Source organism: Lycorma delicatula, chromosome 5 (genome assembly GCF_047948215.1).
Source record: "Lycorma delicatula isolate Av1 chromosome 5, ASM4794821v1, whole genome shotgun sequence".
In the NCBI taxonomy this organism is placed as follows: domain Eukaryota; kingdom Metazoa; phylum Arthropoda; class Insecta; order Hemiptera; family Fulgoridae; genus Lycorma; species Lycorma delicatula.
In genome coordinates this window covers 69,224,605-69,249,383 of record NC_134459.1, presented here as the reverse complement: position 1 = coordinate 69,249,383, position 24,779 = coordinate 69,224,605, and the positions used below count along the sequence as shown (strand labels likewise).

Genomic DNA, 24,779 nt, shown 5'->3' with positions numbered 1-24,779 from the left:
AATTATTTTCAAAAAGATGGAACCCGTCACCAGACAGAAATACGGCGGGACTGATAGCTATTGAATAATAAATGTGGTAACTTTTCAAATGATCACCCGGTATTCTCTGAGATCATTCGGAGATTCAAAAAATTTTCCCGATATGATTAAAGAAAAAAATAATATATTCAATGCCCCATATTTAGAAATATTCGCGCCAGTTTGAAGAAAATTTTTATTCCTATGTATTCTAAGATCTATAAGGCTAAAAGCAGTGCGCCACACTGTGTACGTAGCACATACACAAATATGTTTTATTGGTCTAGATGAAATAGTTGGGTTCTAAAATGAAAAGATTTGCTAAAAAAAAACCGATACCTCATTTTTGACATGATTACACTGCCTTTTTCTTTAATTTAGCTATTCTAATTCATATTAAGGAAAGTAAAAGTTAGTTGGAAATTTAAAGATATAACATACGATCAAGCATTTTTTGACAACCTTCCTTTACGATCGGTAGCAGTCACTTTAAATCTTTATTTTTAATCATGACATGTTTCTTTAACCTCTTTAATTCAACCAACGGTCATTTTTTTTCTGGCAGTGGTTTATTGAAGCCCATTCATATTTTAAATAAATATAAAATAAAAAATATTTTTAAAAATAAACTCTTTAAGCTAAATAAAAGCTAAAGTAAATATTAAATACAATATTTTGTTCAAATTTAAACTCTGAAGTTGGCACCAAATTAAGTTTAGTAGTGTGTTGTATTTATTTTTTATGAATATTCCCGAAGTCTTCAGATACTACAGCTTTTTGGATTGGGGATCAGTAGGCAGCCGCGTCCCTTATTCGTGACGTGTTACTAAGGTGTAGTCTTGTACAGACTCGAGCCGATCATACCTGAGAGGTGTGGTTAATTGAAATCCAACCACCAAAGAAAACCAGAATCCACGATCTAATACTCAAATTTAAATGAAAGCAAGTACCTTTATTAGGATTCAGACCTGAAACTCTCGACTTTGAAATCAGCTGATTTACGACGAACTTTACCACTAGACCAACTCTTTATTTTTTCCCTGTTTAGCCTCCGGGAATTACCATTTACGTATTACCTCAGAGGATGAATAAGGATATGTATGAGTGTAAATTAAGTGCAGTCTTGTACAGAGTCAGTTTGACCATTCCTGAGATGTAGGGTTAATTGAAATCCAACTACTAAAGAACACTAGTTAGTATCCACAATCTAGTATTCAAATCCGTATAAAAGTAACTGTCTTTACTAGGACTTGAACGCTGGTACTCTCGAGTTAGGAATCAGCTGATTTGGAAACCACAAGACTAACCCGGCGGACTTTAGGTCAACACACTAGTATTCAAATCCGCATATAAGTAACTGCCTTTAATCATTCTCATATCTCATCATTCTCATTCTCATTCAACCTCTGAAGTTATGCCTTACGGTGGTTCTGGAGGCTAAACAGAAAAAACGTCGACTTATCATAAAGAATTGATAGTTATTTTTAATTTGATACCAGCTTAAAAAAGGTAAATTTAAAAAAAAAAGATTAAAACAGGATTATTTTTTAAATGTTCCGTTATTTTCTTTTAAATTGGTTTTATATATTTTTTTAAGTTTATTAAAAAACACCAAATTTATTGTTGCAAATAAATTTCTTTCGAAAAAGTTTGTTTATTTAAGTTCCTTTATTATTTCATTCTACCAGCTAAAATTAATAGATGACAAAAATTTGTAGCTGGCAAAATTTAATTCCCAAAAATTAATCTCTGAGTTTTCTTCTAGAATAACGAGCTCGTTATGGCATTTTGATTACTATTGCATTACGGTATGTAGCTTAAAGTCATGAAAGAAAAATAAAAAAATTCGATGGAATTACAACATGGCCATCTTTCGAAAACTCGAAAATTAATTAAATGTAACCACAAAAAATAATTAAAACTGTATGTTTCCAAACATGCTTAATCAGGTAAGTCAAAATCGTTAGAAAAGTGCATAATCCATCTTCAGGTTTATTTTAAAGACATTTCATTCTGTAACAGCGTTTTCTAATTGTTTTTTCTATGTGCATTCAATCTTTGTTACATTTAGAGAAAGTTACGAAAACACTAATTTCATATTTCCTAAACATCGGTCCTAAATTTTCAGAATAAAAATGATTTTTTTCATATTCTTTAGTCCATAACAATCACGTTCGGAGAATAAACCTGATCAAATCGAATTTAATAATTTTTTTTCAAGTTTTTCGAGCGATGGACGAACAAGGGGTTTGTTTAAAAAATAAAGAGAGAGATAATGTAACGTCAAATTATGTAAATTTAAGTAAATTTAGAACCGTTTAGGTAAGCTATTAACCACGTTATCTACTTTCGTATAATATTAGAGAATGGTATAAGTGAATCTTCTATGACATACGGTATGGGAAATTTCTTTTGCGCGACTGTGTACAGAAGAAGACCAACCCCTAGCAACGAGATGAAAAGTAAGCCTAAATATAAACACGATCCAAGTTACGTACATGGAGGCAATTATTTTCTTCATACAATCTAGAATTAATTTTGAAACCTAACACTGAAACATAAGCTTTGTTTTATACCTACTTTCAACAAAAACACACATATAGGGGTACACACACTTAAACACACAAACACACATGTATGCATGAACACTGATAATATCTAATACGCATACGTAGTACCTTTGCACGTACGGTAAAATGATTATGATGAAAATTTATGCACTATCAATATATGTTTAGACTTATTTTATAATTATAAATAATTATTTACTAATTTAACGTAATTAATTAAATTATTAACTGAGAATATGGTTGAAACTGTTTAATTAAACGTAACAAACTTAACAATTAACAATTTAATAAACTTAACAAACGTAACAATTTTAATTTTCCATTTAAAAACGGGTTTACTTTGAAGTTTCACAAAATCAGGGGGCAAACTGAATGTCCTACTTTCTTAACTCCCTTCTTTCTAAATCGTACACTAAGAAATACTGATAAGGTGTAATATATATTTCATCTTTGATATTGTTGTATGTTAATTTCTTCAATTGATGTTTTGTTCTGTCATTGTAAAATAGGTTTCTGTACATTTTTACAAACGTCTAAATTAATAAAATATTGTTTTAATAGATATAAAGTGATGCGTATGCCATAAACGCATTATTAATAACATTCTTGAAAAAAAATCTTTAAAAATAAAATGTATTCTAATTACTTAATATTATTTTCCGATAAGCCTATAAAAAAGAGCTGGTATAGTATTGCATGACTTTTCCGGCAACTAATAATAAAAATTAAAGGTGTTATTTTTTTCAAAATAATAAGTTTTTGAAAAAAAAAGTTTTAATTATATATACATGGATTTCAGTAGGTAAAAAATTTGCTTTAATAAAGTTTTCTTTAAAACGCTTCTGAAGAAATTCGAAATTGTTTTTACGCTATATCGCCTCCACTCCATAAATAATTTTGTAAAAAAACAAATATGATATGCCCAATATATACAAAATTGGTTTGCTTGACATTTCTCCTATCACCACCCCATTCGGTATAAAGGATAAGACCGAATGTCTGTGCTAAAAATGGCTACTGAGCCTCGAAACAGTTTAACTACCAGTGTCCTAAATAGCTATTAGAGCTTACCTAACAGCGTGAGCAGACTAAACGCGGTGCTATACACCACCGGCTTACGTGTCCCAACCGCTCACTTATCATATATTTACTAAAGTGGGTAGACGCACCCCGTCAACTACTAAAGATATACATGACATCCGTAAAATAAATCTTACTTTGTTTAGACAGCAATTCCCTGTCACGCCTAGGTCGCTAAATGCCAAGTTCCTGTCCACCATATTAAAGCGCTTGGAGCACTAATTAGCTGGTGGACAGCCATATATCTCAAGGTTAACTTCCCACAGCAGTACGTTAGGAGTCTTCCCTTAAGTAACCTACTGATGTCGGTTGAACATAGCAACCGCATCATGGAACTCCCAAACGGTCCGACAATGCGGCTCTCGCCACACTGACTCGCCGCTTCTGAGTGGCCAATTTTCCCCTTGAACTCTAACTTCCAAGGGTGGCCCGATCTCTGCCCCCCTCAAGAGCAGGGCAGTCAAACATCAGGTGTTCATTTGTCTGGACCTCCCCACAGACGCACAGCTCATCCGCTTCCAGGCGGAATCGAAACAGATATTGGTTCAAATTAACATAGTTGGTGAGCACCTGGGTACCCGTTGTCCTTAAAAACAAATTTGAAGCACGCCATCCCTCTAAATCCCGTATAAACTTGTACAGGGATCTTCGCTTACTCGTGGTGTCCTATTCCAGCTGCCATGCTTCCATCGCGATGCTCCGCATCCTCTTCCGATGGCGGGAGATGGGCAACTGATCGGGATTTAGATCCGGTGCATTGTGATCACCGTTCCGTTCCGTTACTGGCCCGGCCCGAAACTGCATCCCAAAACCTCGGCCTCCCTGCCTCTTCGCAATCTGCACATGGATTTCACCACGAAATCGATTGGGAGAGCCTATCGCAATACTGTGGTAGCCTCGTAGAAAGTTGTTTTAAAAACACCAGTGCATAAAATTAAGGCTCTGCACTGGGCACTTCTTAAATTTTTAAATAGTGCTCTATTCATATCCAACGTATGCGCCCAAACGGATGCCGCATAAGAGATCATGCTTTCGAAGACACCTCGGTACACCACTGACATTTGATGGCCAGACAACCCATAGTCCTTCCGAGCAATTCTCCTAAATTTGTGCATCACTGAGACGGCGTCCGCCACTACTTTCCTAATGCGGTTGCTAAACAGCAACTTCTCATCAAATAAAACACCTAGGTATGAACTTTCACTCGGCTGATTACACAGCCTTTATACTTAATGTGGGGGTTTCGACTGTACGATAATTTGTCTGCACCCTGAGAAGCATAAACTTCGTCTTGGGCACAGATATCTTTAAATTTTGAATGTCTATCCAGCCCTCCGCGATTTACAAGGCCGCTTGCGCTCGATCTTCCAGTCGCGGTCGTAAATTACCAGGAACTAAAAGGAGATTGTCATCGGCGAGAGCCTGGGCCGTGACCCCTTCTGGGAATGTCAATCCCAGAAACCCGTCAAATATCACGTTCCAGCAGGGACCGAGAACGGAACCCTGCGGGCTTTCCCTGATGACGGACTTTTTCACAGCTAGGTGTGCTTCTTTAAACAGAGCCGTACGATTAGACAAATAGTCATGTACTACGGCCTGCAGGGCTACAGGAACATTGCGGCGTTCCAACTCATAGAGGACAGAACTCCAATACAAGGAAGGAAATATTGCCTCTATATCTATAAAATTGCCAAAACATATTTACAGTCGGCGCTTTCCACTTCGGCAAGAGCATTTAAGCTGCAATCCTCGGTGCCATCCCCTTTCGTGAAGCCATATTGGCCTCGCCCCATATATAGAAATATTTCAGCCAAATTTGAAAAAATTGGTTTGGTCATTCCTGACATATAAGGCCAAAATCACTGCTACATACAAACGTACGAACTTACGTAAATACATTTCTGTTTGTCTAGATAACTACGAGTAGGTTTAACTTAAAACATAAATATTTTCAAAAAAAACCGACATCGTATTTTTGACGTAATCACTATAATTCTACCTATATTAGCCAGAAAAGTAAAATTAAGTTAAAAATTTTAATTTTTAGACAATATATAATATTTATTAATTTTATTTACATATATTTTAATGTAAAATAAATAACTACTTAATGAATTCTGTCTTAGTATTACATTTTATTAACTGTATCTTAAAAGTGAATTTTTACCTTTATTTTGTGAGTTTTGAGGAAACAATTTCAGTATTTTATCTTAAAAACATTTTTTAATTAACCATAATTTAAATTACGAAATATTTTTAATTATTAAAAACTTAATGAAAATTATTTGTTGATGAAATGATTAAATTATAATCATTATACAAAACACACTCACACATCCATTCCATTTTACCCCAGTTTTTTCCATTTTATTTCTGGGATCAGGCAGAAAAATTTATATGTATTATGAATATTGATCGTTCAAACTTTTTTAAGTATTAAGTTACAAAACCTCCGTTTTATTTTTTTGAAAATTTCTATTATATCACAACCTGAAAACAAAGTTGAAAAGCTTGAAAAATATTTTCAGTACAATAAATTCCCTATAGTCGTTGCTAGAATAGAAAATTCTTCCATCAAAAAATAATGCGGATTTTCTTCTTTTTATTCTTAAAACAATATTATACTTCTTCATACAACAAACATGAAGATAAAATTTATTAAAAATTGACTGCAAATTGGGTTTTTTTTGTGTCAGATATTTCTTAATAATTTTAGAATCCTATTCGCACGTAAATTAGAGTATAATACTATGACAGAATCCTACTATAAGATGAGCCCTATTACAGACTCATCCATATAACAGGATGAGTTAAAGAGAAGGGTCTGAAACCAGTGCCGTCGCAATCTTTTGCTTTTATCACTTCAGTATTATTATTTTTATATACTTGCCGTGATGTCGGTCTCTAGAAACCTTAAAAAAAAAAGTGGAAGTAATGCTATGCTATCTGGATATTACCGCACTAAATTCCAAATTATTTAAATTATCCTGAAAAATTAGAATGTAAATAAATGCTTCTGTCCTTTCGTAGCAATTAAAAGAAATATATGGCATGCTAATTGATTAAGTTTTCTTTACAAAAAAAATCTAAAAACAATCTGATAGATTTCTTAACAAAATTGTTTTTATTTAATCCTTTAACACAAGTCAAATACAACAAAGATAGCGTTTAGTTGAGAATTGAGTTAGCTATACGCTCCAGCTACAATAAAAGTAAAATTATCTCGACAGCATGATGTAGAATACCACGGTAATAATCTTATCTTTTTAGTAAATTCTAAAAAATGTATCGACTTTTTAACAAGAAAATATTTTGGAATTTTGAAGAAGATAATTTTCAAATTTACTTTATTTCGTCATTATTTAGTAATCTTTATTTCCTTGAAAAATTGTAAATCCTAAGTATTTGGATGTTTTCGTTAGAAGTCAGTGACGATAACCGGTAAATTAGCTCGGCACGAAATAATATAATTATCTCTGAAATTGTAAAGTTGATAAGTTTCTGTTATTAGTTATAACAACACGTTGTAACGTGGTATCTAATTCATTTTATTTTTCTTCTAGGAACATCCAAAACTTACTCTTTCTCATTTATCATCACCACAGACTTTATATGAGAGTCAATTATTGAAAGACATAAAATATTTCTCTCACGTCCGTTTTGTCAGTGAAATATCAGATCCTACAATAATGGATAATTTTTAGTAAAAAATCAAATCAGTTGTAAGATTACGTACAGAATAATTGAAGCAGTTTCGATACATAATCTACATTCCATTTAAATAAGATAATTGTTTTAATTCAGTTTAATTTTTTTTTTCGGAAAATAGGATAAATATAAACTGATCTTCAAGAAATTCTTGTAGATGTATATACAATATAGGATATTATTTTTTCGGGCCAATCTTAATTTTAAACGTATAGAAAAAATATAAGAAATCTTTCTGCTCTATAAAGCTTAAAAATATGAAAAAAACACGTTCATATGAGACTAATAAATAACTAAGCTGGAATAATGCCACTACATTATAGAAGAGAGATCCTTTTACTAAGATACGCAGCAAATATACGGGCTTATCCTGCCCATATAAATAATAAACTTTTCAATAACCATCCTAAGGCTGCATTATACGAACGTCGTGCTACCTATTCCAGACCAGCCGGAATTAGGTACCACGAATTAAGAAGTAAATACGAAATTGCCTTTCCAGATACATTGGCAATTTCTACTAGAGAAATACCGCCATGGCTCTTGCCAGAAAGGCAACAATCTGCGATGATTTGAATGCATTTCCTGTAAGAGTGGCAGATGTTAAAAACCGTCTAAAAAATATAGTAAAAAACAAGCGGAATGCTGAATGGAGGAGTTTAAATACAAAATTAAACTCGGTAAAAACTTCTCCTTATAAATGGAAAAGCAACTTTAAGATGACTCGCCGTGAACAAGTAGCGGTGACCAGACTTAGAATCGGTCACACGCGATTAACAAATTTATATTTGTTAACCGGCGAAGTGAGACCAATGTGCGGTGTTTGTAATAAAACACTGACAATCAGCATCTAATAGAAGAGTGTACCATATATGAGGACCTCAGAAAGAGGTTCCGTCTTAGAAATAATATTAGTGTTGATCTGGATAATGGAAATGAAGAAAATATAGTTGCATTTTTACACGCCAGTGGACTTCTTAAAAGTCTATAAAATGAAAGTTTAAAGCTGTGATAAAAGAATCTCTAAGCGGTAGTTTTATATATATATAAAGAAAGAAATAAATGGTATTGATAAGTTGAAATTTTAATTTCATGGTCTTTTGAGAACCTTATCTCCAATTTTAATATTGGGGCCCTTTACACCCCTTAAGTGTTTGTGATTGTCCTTGTCTTTTATGTCTTAATGTTTATTGTGAAGTTTGTGTTTTAAGTAAAATGTAAGGGCCCTTTACACCCTTACATATGGCGATCCTGATGGAGATAATAATTTCTTTTAAAGAATGTGACGAGGGCTAATGACCTTAGCAGTCGATGCCCATAAAAAAAAAAAAAAAAAAAAAAAAATTAAGTCGATAATGAGCAAAATAAAATGTGGCATAAACTTAAACTAAAAAAAATTAAATTAATCACTTTCTAAATCTTAATTAATATTTTATTTTTCATAATAAAGCATAACATAATTTAGTATAATAAAGCTTAACCCACAATTTTTGTGGAAAATTCCTTTTTTCGTCAGGATGCTGCCAACCTAATATTTCATCTAATTATTTAAATATTTCATAGGTTATTAGCACCCACCGGGTTGGTTTAGTGGCTAAACTCGTCATCGCAAATCACCTAATTTCAAAGTCGAGAGTTATAAGGTTCAAATCCTGGTAAAGACTTTTATACGGATTTGAATACTAGATCGTTGATACCGGTTTTCTTCGGTGGTTGGGTTTCAATTAACCACGCATCTCAGGAATGGTCGATTATTATCATCCTCATTGAGGATCAATGAGGATGATAATAATACCTGAACGGATAGACAGATAGTAATACCTGAGGAAGTAATACCTAAACGGCAATTCCCAGAGGCTAAACAGGAAAAAGAAAGTATAATAAAACTCAGAACATTAGTCATTTTGTTTACTTTTTTAAAGTTCATAGATTAACTACACTATTTTTAAATAAAACTATTACAAAATTCACTTTTTTTTTAGATTAAAACCTTTTCTTATGCTGTAGATAAAATCAAATATAATAATTAGGTAACTACGTAATAATTCTATAAGTACTCCGTTAAAAAAATAAGTATTAATAAATATTTTATAAGAAAATAAATGTGACTAAGTAGTGCAGACATTTGTGTTTATGATTCACAGTCAACGTGACTGATTTTACGAAAAAATAAAATTAAATGAATTAAAACTCTTTTCTACTGAATGGTGACGGTGTATACATTGTGTTGTATCGCAATAAAAAGGGGTAAAATAATTTATAGTATTTTTTCACTTTTCTTATATCTGTAATCCAACTAAAACATCTGAGGTACAAGACGCACCAGTTAAACTTGCTACTCTCTCTGAGAGTAATTATATTTATTTTAATTCCCTGTGGCAAACTGGATGAAGGTTTAGCTTATAGGCTGAACTACACCTGCATTTTCTGGGCTGATACTCGATCGAGTACACACGTTATACTCGGATCAGTAAAGAAATGTCTTTAGTTCTCACTTTCATACTAATTCTAGCATTAAATACTTGTTATTTCTAAGGATGTCACAGAACAAACTAGTGCGTTGAATTCTTAATAAAATGTTCAACAAAGAAATTAGTTAAATCAAGCCTTACGCTGATTATTACCGTATTAATAATTTACAATGAATAAAAGAAATTTGAGTTTTAACGTTCATCAAAGAACTTCTGTATGTATCGTTGATTTCTTTTCGAAAAATTAAATGTACTATAAAAATTATTAAATATTATTAAAAAGTACGAATCCACTTTACCAGAAATTAATTTTGAACTTCTCAAGATCTTTCAGTCCTTAGACCATCGTCAGGAGATTAAAATATATTATAAAATAAAATTAAAAAATTAAAATATTAAACAGTCATGACTGATTGCTAGTTATCAGTATACGATTGAAATTCATAGTGCAATCTGGTGGAATAAAATAAAATCAACGAGAACCGTGTTGTAAGAATGATATTTTATTTGAATTATTATCTCTTTACATCTATATTTAGAGCGTCTTTAAACAATTTATCATCTTTAAAAAATGTTTGCTCATTAATTAGATTTTTATGTTTACTGTAAACTTGATATTTTTCTAAATCAGATATATTATAATAATTATAAGATATGTCTAAAATCTTCATAAAAATATTTGAATTGTATATATGACCTTCATCTAATATAAGGTTAGCGAAGTTAGAATTTTCTGGTTTATTGTTTTATTTATTAATATATCAGCGGAAACCATGTTTGAGAATTTGAATGTACTACATTGAAACAGAATACTCTCGTGCTATTCATTCATTAGAATCTTGAACTCTCATCCTTCTTGTTATAATATCCTTACTGTAAAAAACTATACTAACAAAATCTATATTCTTATTTATTTATGTAGGTAATGTTTAATAATTAAATTACCATATTTTATTTTATTACCACATTTTACAAATGCTATTTTATGTAAGCTTACTAAAATACCAGTTAAATTGGAACAACTGAAATTGCTTAGTATTCAATCAAATTTTAGTTTACTTAAAATAAAACAATAATATTTGTAAATATATTATTATTTAATAAAATAAAAAAATAAATTAATAACAACAATATAAAACAAAAATAAAGAAAATCCCATAAAATATTCATATTCTACTTACTACGTTAATTCATATTCATGAGACAGTAAAGAACAGCCGACTCTTACTTTTTTCCTACGTTATAAAAGAGAAAGATTGAATCTTCCCACACAGAAAAACACACAACTTCAACAGGGCTCAACCCCCCCTAGAGATTTCACGTCGTCACTGTAAGGTCCATATGTCCTTACTTATTCATTTTAGACTTTATCAATGTCTATAAGTCTTTCTTTTAACAAAAATAACCTTTACCGTTTTTCTTTCTTAAAAAATGTAGGTTTTAATGGTTAAAAAATATATTCTTAAAGAAAATTCCTTCTAATTTATTAACTTGTAACTTATATTAATAAATATTTCTCCTCAATATTTATTTATTTTTTCAAAATAAAATTTCAATAAAAATATATTTTATAAAATTTAGGTAAAGCATTTTTATTATTAAAATGTATTAAGTATGTAGCGATAAAACGGTTGACTTTTCCATAAGAAGTGTCGATAGATCAATTCCAAGCCATAACAGTAAAATTTAAGCACTATCATTTCCTTTGTTCTGTCTCTTAATTTTATTTATTCTAAATTTATTTAAAAATCATCTTGATTTAGTGAATCTTGTACGCACTTAAGCTAAAGAGAGAATACCAATTCACGAAAAATAAGTTATGAAAATTAAAATAATTTACATTCCCATTACGTATTTAATACTATTATAAATAATTTATATAGAGTAAAAATAGATATAAGAAATAAAAATTAAAAACATACTGTTTTAAGATTGCGATGGGCGGCCTTAGCAGAGAGAACGCCTCGCTACCGTGACCACACCATCCTAGGTGAACTGCTCCTTTTTTCAGCATACCAGTTTCATATCTAAAAACAGAAATAAGTAAATAAACATTGGGTATATTATTATTAATATATATATATTTCCATTAAATTGAAAATTAATACTACAAAAAAAAATGGTTCGAATAACTGTGCCTAAGTGCATCTTCCATTATTCAGAACTTATGCCGCTGGATCATTAATATCTTTAAATAAAACCCTTATTAGTGTTATCAATTTATATTTTATTTATATTTAATTTATAACACATTTAGATACATTTTCACTTATTTAAATATTATATTATTAGTAACTTATCTCACATTGTTCAGTTTAAAAATGGTGTACATGAAAAATATTTAGTTTAATGAGTATTATTAAAGAATATTAACAAGGAATCAGAATTAATGGAAAATCCATACATTGTATCCGCTTTGCAGATGATACTGTGTTACTGGCGGAATCAGTAAGAGGAATGGAGGTTATTAAATACTATCTAAAGTACTAACAAAACTTAAACTGAAAATTAATAAGGAGAAGACAAAGATTATGATTGTAGGAAAAACAAAGGAAGGTACAAAGATTGATAATAAATTAGACAGTACTGTTGTAGAGAAGGTTGACAGTTTTTGTTATTTAGGAAGCACTAGCGATAATAAATGTGCCACAGAAGTAAAGAATAATAGCGCTGGCAAATGAGCTTTCCAAGATAAAAAGTAGATGCTGACTGATAATCATATGAGTATGCAAATAAGGAAACCGTTCGCTAAAACTTATGTCTGGAATATTCTAACTTACGGGTGTGAAAAATGGGCGCTTGGGAAAACAGAAAGAAGAAGACTGGAAGCAATAGAAATGTGGATTTGGAAGAGAATAACAATAACAAGCTGGGTGGGTAGGAAAAGAAATGATCAAGTGTTAGCAGAAGTGAGTGAGAGGAGGTCCTTGGTAAATGTTATACGAACAAGAAGAGTGATATTTGAGGACAAGGTTTTGGGTAAAAACCAAGAGGTAGACCGAGAGTAACCATCATCAATAATGTTAAAGAAGAGATGGTTCACATCATGACTTGAAGAGAGAAGCGGAGATGAGAGTGACGTGGCGAAATCGTCAAGGCGTAGCCTTTAGTGAAAGATAATGAAGGAGTATTATAATTAATGTATTCATATTGAGTTTCACATTTTAAATTACATTTTTTATTGTTTGATTTTTACCCTTGGAGTTATTTCCAAGGCCGGAGTTATATAGTAAAAAAGAAAGTTCATTAATTTAAGCCTAGAGGCCGAACAACATTAATAGCAACGGGCATTAGTAATTAAAACTAAAAATTCCTTCTTTATATTACACACTAATAAATAAATATGTTATTTTTTTTTTAGCATAATAAAAATTATATAGATTAAGTTAGGAATGAATAGGTAAACTACTCTGGGTATAAAATAAAAGAAAGTACCTTAATATATTCATGAATGAATTAAGGAAAAGTATCGTAAAACCTTGGGTCATACTTGCATCATAAAAACGAAATTAATTCTTAAATAAATAAATTGAAGTTGTTAAACCCATATTAGTAAATTCAAATAATAAACAAAATGATAATAAATTAAACAGTTTAAGTTGATAAATAAAGAAATAGGTTAAAAAATGATAATCATTAGAAGTAATTAATAAAAAATTATTTAACCAAATATTACTCGTACAAATTAAATAAAAATGCAGAAAAAACATTTTTTTTAAAATTAATATCATTTAAACAATGATTGCACGAGTAATACTTTTTTCTATGAAATAAAGATTTATCTTATTTTAAATAAATTGGTGGCAAGATGTTTTAAATGATTCGATACTTCATCAAAACGAAAACCTGATAAGGGCCTATTCCCGAATACTGAAGTATTGTATTGAGTAATGAAAAATACGAAAATAGTTCTGTTGGCTTGTTTGATAGAAGTGAATAACGTTTGCTTTCTTTTTCTTTTTTTTTTAGAAATAAGGTTTTTATTAAGCAATGTTACATAAGTGATAATCGCACTGAATGATACTTTTGAAATTATTAATATTCAAAATTTTCTTTCAACTGAGAGTCAGGTTATTTATAATTTTAGTGATGCAAGCTGTACTAGCAAAATCAGTCTAAATTATAAAGTTATATTCGAATATGCTTTGAATACGGTCTATTTACTTGTACAACTTATTGCCTTTATGATTATTTAGAGTTTACATAACTTAATACATATTCTTGTGTAGATTTATGTGTAAAAGCTTACAAATTAAAAGTTACTGGATCAAACCGACTGAAGCATTCGAAGCTTTCGCAGAAAACTGAAGATAGGCAAGTCAAGTGATTTTATCTATATCGATTCAATAAAAAATGATATTATTGTTACATATAAAGAGCATAAAAAAATTATGTTTAGGACATACTCCTAAAACAATGTAAATTTTTCATTAAATATTAACAATAAAAACAAAATAAAAGCTGCATATTAGACCCACCTAAATAATTCGAATTCAAATGCATAAATTTATTATCTTTTTCACTGAAAAACTCTTGACTTTATCCTATGATGCTTAAAGATTTTATTTGCAGTTTAAAAAAACTGTAAACTTTGATGAATAAAATTAATCATTAAAACACAGATTCATTAATAAGATTACAACATTAATTTTTATACGGTTCTTATTTTCAAGCTGCTTTTCTCATTAAGTTCTAATGTATAAAGTTTATTAATATTATACATAAGGTAATTAAAAATCATTACGAAACTTTTGAAATAAAAATGTCATAAGAATGTGAGTAACGGATTTAAAGATATGAAAAGACAAGAGAAGAAAAGTGCGTATAAGAGATGTAGTAGAGTTTCTAGAGTTGAGATTGCTATCGATGAATTTCTTGAATAACAGGAGGAAGGGTCGAGTGAAAGAAAAATAAGAACAAGCAAAAGAACAAGAAGAAGAAGAAGCAGTGGCGATCCATCAGCAAAATTGAAAACGGACGCCATGTTTAGAAAAGAGAAAAGAAAAAGAAGCAAATAAATAGAAAAAGACAAAAGTCTGAAAAGATTTTTTCGTCATCAAATTGAATTAGCTACAAATAAAGAAACACAACTCGGGAGACCAATGCTGACGACACATTTTTATCTTCGACCATTACTACTACTGTTGCGATGTGATTATGACGAGGTCAGCGTGAAGATAACAATCTGTGGCTTCCACTTAAAACTGTTTATCAATTCTTCTCACACTTATTTGAACTCATTAATAAAAATCACATTCTTGTAAATATAGCGACATAAACTAACATAAATCTTTAACATTTTTAACTTTATAAACAAATAAACGTTTATATCATAAAGTATATAATTGCCGGCCTCTTGACGCGAGCGGTAGCGTCTCGGACTTTCATCCGGAGGTCCCAGGATCGAATCCCGGTCAAGCATGGCACTTTCACACACTACAGAAATTGTCTTCATCTTATCTTCTGAAGCAATAACTAACGGTGGTCACGGAGGTTAAAAAAAGTATAAAATTACTTAGTTAAGTTAAAAAATGTATATATTTTTAAATATGGATATTTCACCCCCTAATTAGGACTCTAAAAACAACAAGCAGTTAAAGAATGAGAAAAATATACGTCTCCAAACTCCGTAAATATCGAAAAGTTTTATTTAGAAATATCAAACATTTTGCCTAAAACTTTTTGAATTGAATGTATGATTAATAGAATAAAGTTATAGGAGAGAATTATTCGTTGTTATTTAAACAATCTTTTTAAAATCTACTAATTGATTCCTGGTGGTTGATCATTGAAAAAGAAGGTGATATCCTTTATTTTCGTATTACATATATACAAATTTCCTCATCTCTTATTCTGAAAGTTTTACTTCAGCTGTTAATAACCATTTTAACATATCCTAAATCAATTTAAAACTACAATATTAACCTTTTTTGGCTTTAATAGGCAAGAAAAAATAAACTTATGAGCACTGAAGAGAAATCAACCGGTTTTCCCGGTTCCTGGAAATCCACATTATTACTACTGTAATTATTAGGACCAAATTAAGAAGTAAATTTAATGGTATTATATAAAATAAGACGTAAAAAATCTAAAAAAGTAGGTCTCAGTACTGTTTTTTTTGTAGTTTCGAGAAATTTGGGGTAAAAAATAAAAAATATGGGGGTCAGAAAACATCTACGTTATGTTTGGCGTAAAGTAACTTTGTTAAATGTGTAATAAACAGATAAAAGTTTTAAACAAAACTTTCTTTCTTTTTCCTGTTTAGCCTCCGGTAATTACCGTTCAGATAATACTTCAGAGGATGAATGAGGATGATACGTATGAGTGTTAATGAAGTGTAGTCTTGTACAGTCTCAGTTCGACCATTCCCGAAATGTGTGGTTAATTGAAAACCCAACCATCAAAGAACATCGGTTCTTTGATGGTTGATCTAGTATTCTAAGTATTCAAATCTTGTATTCACGATCTAGTATTCAAATCCGTGTAAAAATAACTGACTTTACTAGTACTTGAACGCTGGAACTCTCGACTTCCAAATCAGCTGATTTGGGAAGATGCGTTCATCACTAGACCAACCCGGTGGGTTACTTACTGTCCCTTCTTGGAACCGATTGTAAATAAACGAATTGTGACAAAAAAAATACATTTACAGATTAAGGATATCTAATTAATTGTTTCATAGATGGGTTATTTTATTTGGTTTGTATTTTTTTAATGTTGGCTGTTTATTTTTCGAAAATATTTTTTTGTTTTGTAATACTGATCATTTGTTTTTAATAAACTTCAAAACTCCAACAACTTATTTAGTTTCTGTAGATTTTATTTGTACCATTTTAACAGGAATCAAGTTTTGTTTAAACTGTTTTATGTTTATTACCGATTAAAGCAATTACCATTTGTAATTGGTAATTGGTTGGTAATTTATTTTAATCTAAACATAACTTTTAAATTGGTATTTTAAATTATCTTACGCTAAACATAAAACGTTGTTATTTTCGACCCCGATATTTTATCTTTTACACTAGATTTTCTCAAAACTACTAAAAACACAGTTTTGGCACCTATTTTCCAAATTTTTAGCTCAGATATCATATAAAACTATAAAAATTTATCCTTAATTTTGGTTCTTAGAATTTTTGTATTTTACCGAAAGTGCAGAAATAAGGTCGAAATCTTTTACCAGCCGACAGTCATCGACAAACAGTTTCCGAACCTATATTTATATGAACTTTCTTCATTATTTTCACCAGTAGAACATATCCTGAAAATTTATTACATTCTTCGTGAATTAGCCTGAATATTATTTGAAATATATATATACTATTTATTACATATATTTTTTTAGGTGTAGGACAGGTTATAAGTTAGTATGTACCAACCTTACAATTTAATCTTTTATTTTAAAATTAATTAAGGCAAAGAATGTTCTTTCTGTTTTACAGCTTCTGTTTTTATATTTCCTGTTTTTTATATAAATTACTTCAGACAGCACCGTAAAGGCTTAAATAAATCCATTATGAGACTCTCATACGAAATGTCAAAGAGAAAAAATTTCTATGGTTGATTAGAAGGGATTTTAATTACGCATTGGAAATAATCTACAATTATTTTAAAGAAAATCGTTTCAAAATATATATTTTCTACGACTTCATTACAAAGTTTGAATTACACGCTGGAACCTGTATCATAATAAGGGGGTCATTATGAAAAAGATTTTAATTTTGATGAAAGATGTTCTATTTATGTCAGGTGTTCAGTATATCAGGTGTTCATTCAATCAGAAGCCTACTCTTTTCAACCAATGATCAATCTGAAGCGGATATTGTTTAATGTATCAGCGGTTTTTTTTAAATTTTGATTTTAATACGTTTTAGTAGTTAGCAAGCAGAGATTAATTTCAAATAACACTAATAGATAACTAAATCTCTATATTAAGCTGCTTATTCTTTTCTTAATTATGTCGGATTCTGAGGACGAAATGTCTTTAATACAGATTGATATGAAAGAAAAGGTAGAACTTATGAATAACCTATTGCCACAGAATGTATCTTTTAATGTATTTTTTTGAATAATTAAGAAAATATATGCCGTAAACATTGTATTCTATCATTTATTAAAATCAATAACCCCAATATTTTCTCAGCCGTAGAAAAAATACTGTATTCAACTCTCTAAAATGGCCATTAATGCATTCCTGCGAAGTTTAAGACAGTCGCGAAAGCTCACGTCATAATTTACTCGTCATAACACTCGTCCATTAATGGCTATAATTATTGCACAGCGTACTATTTTGTACGTTTTTATTTAAAATTTTATTTCTAGAAATCCTAGAATCTACAACTCAGATTGTTCAGACAGTATGAGTTGGAGTTTCAGTGGTTGAGAGAATTTTAAGTTAAATTAGAATTTTGCATGAACGTTAATAACTGTTTGTATTTTTATTCCTATTAAGAATTCTATTAAAATTGTTTACATAAACGTTAATAGTATGATTGAACAAACAAAGAATTTACTTTTATTTCTAAAAATACTATTAAAAGATTATATCGTCTTAAGTAGTAACCCCAGCTATACTTCAATAGCTGATTTTAATAGTACGTGACTGACGAACACTGTTTGGTGCCGTTTACTGAACCCCAAGAAGAGAATAACATCTTTAATATCGAATAATCAAACCTGACAAAAATTAAAATTGGATTAGTATAAGAAAATCATTCTTTAGCCGAATAGTTCAACAAAAAAAATTTATTATTTGCCGATTTTCGTACTTGAGCGGCAACGACTTGGCATTTGTTCGGAGATTCCGAGTTCCCAGTCAAGCATGGCTTTTTTTCTACGCGCTAAAAATTTCATTATCATCCACCCACATCTGTGGCAAAGGGCGTCGGCCTGTTTTTATAGAACAAAAATATTGTTATATTTAAATCCCTAAACTGACGGTCAAAACTTAATTTAAAAAGAAGTGTTCATAATTATTTTTTACAGAAAATTTCTGTATTAACAATTAAAATAATACATAATGTAAATAAATTGAACATTATTTTTAATACGTAATTAAAATGCCCCATAAACACAAAAATTAATTATTTACAACGTATAGATATCCTATACAAGGTAAGTTCGCACAGTCCGTCAGTACTACTGTCCAGGTTACACCATTTGATAACCTCTTCATCTACCCACCCCATCAATGCAGTTTAACCTCGCTTTCAACCCTATATTCCTTCCTTTACTCCTCTCTTAGTTTCTCCCCGAACAACCATCTCATGAACCCCAGACACTACCACCAACGACCTGCAATTGTAAATTATTTACGACACTTGCTAAACTGTAGTTTGTGACCTTAAATAACATTACCATCTGCATAAGACGCGTTCGGTGTGTATAAGAAACATCAAGGGTTGTTCCTCCAAAAGCGGTACTATACTTGAAATTAATTCAATATGCTACCTCTTTATTACATCCCATAATTCCATTACGCTTATAAATATAAAACTTAATACTCTTCGGACAAAGAATTTATTACCGCTTAAATAGCTCCAACGTCAATTTATGAAATGAAAATGGAAATCCTAAATTTTCATAAAAAAAAAATTAATTAAAAACTTTTTCAAGATTATAATTTATAAATCATTACAAAATAAAGAAGGTACAAAAATTATAAAATGTTGTGTATAAAAGGATATTTTTTTTACGTTTAGTAATCTACAATGTTTTCTATTAACTAGACTTTCACTATTTCTGACATCAATCACGTTTTAGATGAAAAGGAAGAAAAATAAATGCAAGAAATCACGCGATAAGAGATATTTTTTTTTTAAAAATGGACCGGCTAGGTTGCGTTGGGGTCCAGATATTTCGAAAAACTGCATTTATGGCCCGATTTGGTTCATATTTAGAATATATATTAGTAATGTAAAAAGAAGATTTTTGCAAAAACTATATCCGCTAGGTGGCGCGGGTGTCGAGATATTTCTGATACAAACAAAAAAAAATAAACAGATTTTTTCTTCTATATAAATAAAAGGCAATGTTCGTATCCACTATAGAGTAAAACCTACTGGACCGATTTACGCGCGGTAAAAAGCGAGAAAGGGAAAAAGGGGAAAATGGATCAAGGGAAAAAATAAAAAAGGGAAATATCATCGCATTCATCAATATTAAGTTACTATTAAGATCATCTACCACCGTTATTGTTGAAAAACTTTTCAAAATTATTTCGCTTATGAAAAATATTAAAATTAAATTTATTTCATAATTTTATGAAAAAAACAATAGCAGTAGCAATGTTTTCCAATGAACTAGAAATCATACTTCCTTTAAATTGAGTCATCCATAGAAGACTGTAAATCAGTGAAATCAATTTAATTTCTAACATTAAAATGATTTGATGGTTTTACAACCAAACCAGTCAATCAATCATTTTTTTATTGGATTGGGTCCACAAAATTTCTTTTTGTAGAATTTTAATTATTAAAAGTATTTTTACGTGTTACAGGAGAATTTTTGTTTAAAACTAAAAAAATAAATATCAAGTATTAATGCAAAACATCTAAAATACCGTTTCAATTTTTTTTTTTAGATTCTAGATTCTATAATGGAGTACACCTCTCTCCCTTTTATACACACTCATCCTCTCTCTTCAGTTGAAAATAGTTCCTGATATTTTATCTTAAAACTGTTTTCTCTCAAATTTATGAACTGGCGGGAACTAAAATATCTATCCTTCGGAAGGAGTGATAATTTTATAGAAAAACAGCTTTGAATAAAAAAAGAAGCTTTTTATGGGAAAAAACTTTGAATAAGATTAATTTTAAAATTCCATGTACAAAATTAACATAAAAAAGTTTGGCAAAAAAGTAGGCAGCCTTTCATTTACTCGGAATGTTTGTAGAGCTTAAATTTCATCCTCTCCTTACCGGAACAAAGACAAGTTATGTTTACCATTTAGATCTTATTTAATTTTTTTTCTTTTAAAAATAATAAATGTTCGAGACTGTTTCCCTTACCGATAAAAAGTTATAAAAATTTGTTGAAACTTAACACTAGGGTAAGTAAAAATCACTAATTACCTTCAATGATAATACTTTTGTCAAAAACAAAAATAATAATAATAACGTTATAGAAAATCCCTTTCAGCACGCCGGTAGGCGAAGCAGATTTCACCGGTGCTAAGTAGGGAATAAAAAATATTTCTATCTTAAAGTTACGAAAAACTTTATTATTGAATTATTAATTATTGTAATTTTTTTACAATCAGACGTAATTAGATATTAACAAATCAATATAAAAAAATTTAATACTCCCTTAATAGACACGGTATCGAATCGGTTTAAAGTGGTCCTTAGTCCTAATTTATTAAACATTACCTAAAATTTTTGCCTGAAACAATTTTTGATATGACCAACCCTTACGGCAAGGAATGACCAAAACATTGCTGGAATTGTAAGAAGATGGGGCTTGTCGTATGCTAAATATATAAACCTTTTTTTCACATGTAACCGTTGTCGTATTGAGTAAATTTGAAGATGGAAATCTTTTTTATCCCGTGATTAGCACCGATGAAATCCACCTCTATCTTCCGGGGCGTGCCGAAAGGGATTTTTTTTTTAATTGCAACATTTCTTTACAAAATGTACTCTTAAGTCAAATTTGTTAATTTTATTCTTTCAGTTTCATTGTTAATTTTATTCTTTTGTTAGTTTTCAGGAGAAATTATACTTGTTAATTATGGAATTTTTGATCTGTTGCAGTCACAAATTTAGTAAAGAACACTCGCAAGAGAATATACACTCATAATATGGAATTTTCTCCGTTCCAAGAATATTAGTGATGGTTTGGCATGAATTCCTGAACATTAAAAATTTTTAATACCACGAAGTGTTTGAAAGTAATTTTTGGACTATCAATCAGATGACAGTAAGTTATTTTACTTATTTCTGTAAATATTTTACAGCTGAAAAATATTCCAGACAATTTTAAATTTAAATAATAGTAAGTAAAAATTAACAAAACCTTTACATAAACATTTTTTAAGAATTTATTACATCCCTCCTACCTGGAAATCTATGGTAATACATTATTGTTGGGGACTCTTATTCGGTTGTGCTGATGATATTATAGGTAGCCGAAAGGATTTATTTAGCAACCAATAAATCTATGTGTTATTCGATCTATATATGTAAGTCATTATAACCCTACCGGTGAATGTAACTGTATCGGTGAATGTGAGAGAATGTTTGTGTATTACAAGTTTGTTTTAAGCCATGCAACTGAGCCGTGTCGACCCCCAGTAAAACGCAAGGGAAAGGATTGCAGGCAAAGTGTGCGGTAGAGAATCCAACACAAACAGCCGAGCTCGTGTCTTTCATAAGTAGATTATTCAAATTCGCGTCCAATCAGCCCAGCACTCCCTCATTCCACCATCCGACATACTAAGCTTAAATACCCTGTCAAATATTCATAAATATTTCAACGGTCACAAAATTTACATATGCAAATATTCCATTTACATCTTATCTACATCTTTGTTTCATAATATTAAACAAATACAAAAGTTGTTATTGTTTTAGTACATTCTATTCCATATTAAATAAATATATACTCTTATAAATTAAACAAAGGTTTTATTAATATGAGAGTTATTTTTTCCTGTTTCTGAATTTCCAAAATAAAAAGATAGATATAAGTTTTTTGTTTTATCTTTTTATTTATAGCCGCATCAACAGCTAAAGTCACTAGCGACTGGAGTGTAACTGTAAATGTACCGGTAACCGGGTACACTTGAACACACTCAGACCGACCATTCCTGAGACGTGTGGTTAATTGAACCCCAACTATTCAATAAAGAACAGTATCCACGATTTAGTATTCAAATCCGAATAAAAGCAACAACATTTACTAGGATTTATACCTAAGGATCTTCAAATTCGAAATTAACTGGTTTACGATGACGAGTATTCTCACAGATACATACAAGTTTTGCCATTCTAAAAAATAATAATTTTTTATAATATTTTAGAAGCGATTACAATTATACTTTTAAAATTTCGTTAAGAAAAAATTAAAAATATACAACTAAATTAAGATAATTATTTTAAATTAAGATAAAGACTTCAGGATCAGCACTGAAATTTATTTTTTAATCATCATTACTTTGATGATGACTAAAAATTTTATATACTTACAATAATTTACTCTTTATACTTTACTCTTGTTACAAATAGGTACGAGGGAAAACATAACAAATATTTCCAAAATTATAAAAACAAATTAATGTAGTGATTTAGAATAAACAAATTTGAAAAATAAAAAATATAACCCTAGAAATAAATTTCCTCCGATATAATTTTCAACTTTTATAATTGAAATTCCAAACATAATATTAAGAGAAAAGTTTTTTTCAATTTTAGCGGATTAGTGGAAATGAGAGAAAGATTATTCCTGGTATATCAGCTTTGAGATTTTCAAATATAATAAAGATATTGAATTGAAACATTTTTTAACATAAATAAATATGATCAAGCTAATCTTTTTTTTCTTCAAACGAGAGAGTAGGGTTGATTCTACTTCTTGTACGTAATCATATAGCCACTTTGCTGTATGTGTATGATAATTTTATGTTGCAGATCATTAAAATGATTGCATTAAATGTAAATACTAATAATAATAATAACAACAACAAAATACATAATTTTTAATAATATACACGTGTGGCAGATTGAAGTCCCACATATATAGGTTACTAAAAAAAAAAAAATGGTAAGAAACGAAAAAGTGCATATAATGAAGTTTTTGTTACTTAAGTTTTAAAAATTATGTCGTCGAAATGGTAGCCGTCACAAGCGATACACATTCGAAGCCGATCCTGAAAGTTTCACTCTTTCCATCATATGTCCAGAAATATGCTCTTGTTGCGTTCTTAAGCTGCTCGAGGTTTTGAAGCTGATGTTTGTAGACTTCAAGTTTCTGATAGCTGTACAAAAAAAAAACCTGAAGGTGGCTTAATCAGGAGAACGAGGTGGCCTCCCAATATCGCCCCGTAATTCTTTACGGGGCGAAATCAGACGTCCGGAAATATTTATTGCAAAATGACACGAATGAGCTGTGGTCCCATCTTGTTAAAAGTAGAAATCCTATGATTAATTTTCATCAAATTCTATCAATTGGGACGGGAGAAAGTTTTCGAGCATGTCAACAGTAATGTTCGGAAGTCACAGTAACAGTAACTCCACCCTCTCTTAGAAAGTACAGGATCACAATGCCCAAAATGGACAATGCGCACCGTATAGTTATTTTCGGGCTGTAAAGAGCTTTTTGATAAAGCTCTGAGGGGTTTTCCGATGCCCTATCCAGTACCTAAAACTTTCCTTGTTTACGATGCCTGAAAGATCTTCACCGCTGTTCCTTAAAACAGACACGGGAGGTCACAACGGAAAAGATTTCCTGACACAAAGTTCTCCGCTTTCCCAGTTTTTCTCACTTAATTATCGTGCAAGCATCATTTTGTACGGATGTATTTACATCCGTACAAAATTTGCCTTGCAGATCGATCGGAAATCCCGAGTACAGAAACATGTTTTCGAACAGAACGGCTTGGAGACTGCTCTATAGAAGCTCTCACAGTAACGATTTTTTCAGGCATTCGGATGATTCTAGGACGATCTTTTCAGTAATGCAGAACTAGTTTCCCTTACATTTGCGATCCACTTCAGTGAAAGCACGTACAAAATGCTCTTTGCGTCGCAGTCGCCGATTCTGCGACTGTTTTTAAAGAAAGCTTTGATAATATAGCTCCGTTGTTCATTTTACCCAAAAAATTACGCTTATTGGCAAACTTCATTATCCGCCCGAACAAAAGGGACCTCACCCATTCCACTATCTATCCATCCAAATTGTTCAGTAATCTGTGAAATGTGGGACTCCATTTTGC

The 24,779-nt window shown here is 30.5% G+C and overlaps 1 long non-coding RNA gene across 1 annotated transcript in view; it reads right to left on the bottom strand.

The window, feature by feature from the left end:
* Positions 1–24,779, bottom strand: part of LOC142325412 (uncharacterized) — a 240,284-nt gene that overhangs the window by 33,447 nt on the left and 182,058 nt on the right. The window contains exon 2 of the long non-coding RNA XR_012756536.1: positions 11,770–11,874. This is a non-coding gene — a long non-coding RNA (uncharacterized LOC142325412). The remainder of the gene's footprint in view (positions 1–11,769; positions 11,875–24,779) is intronic.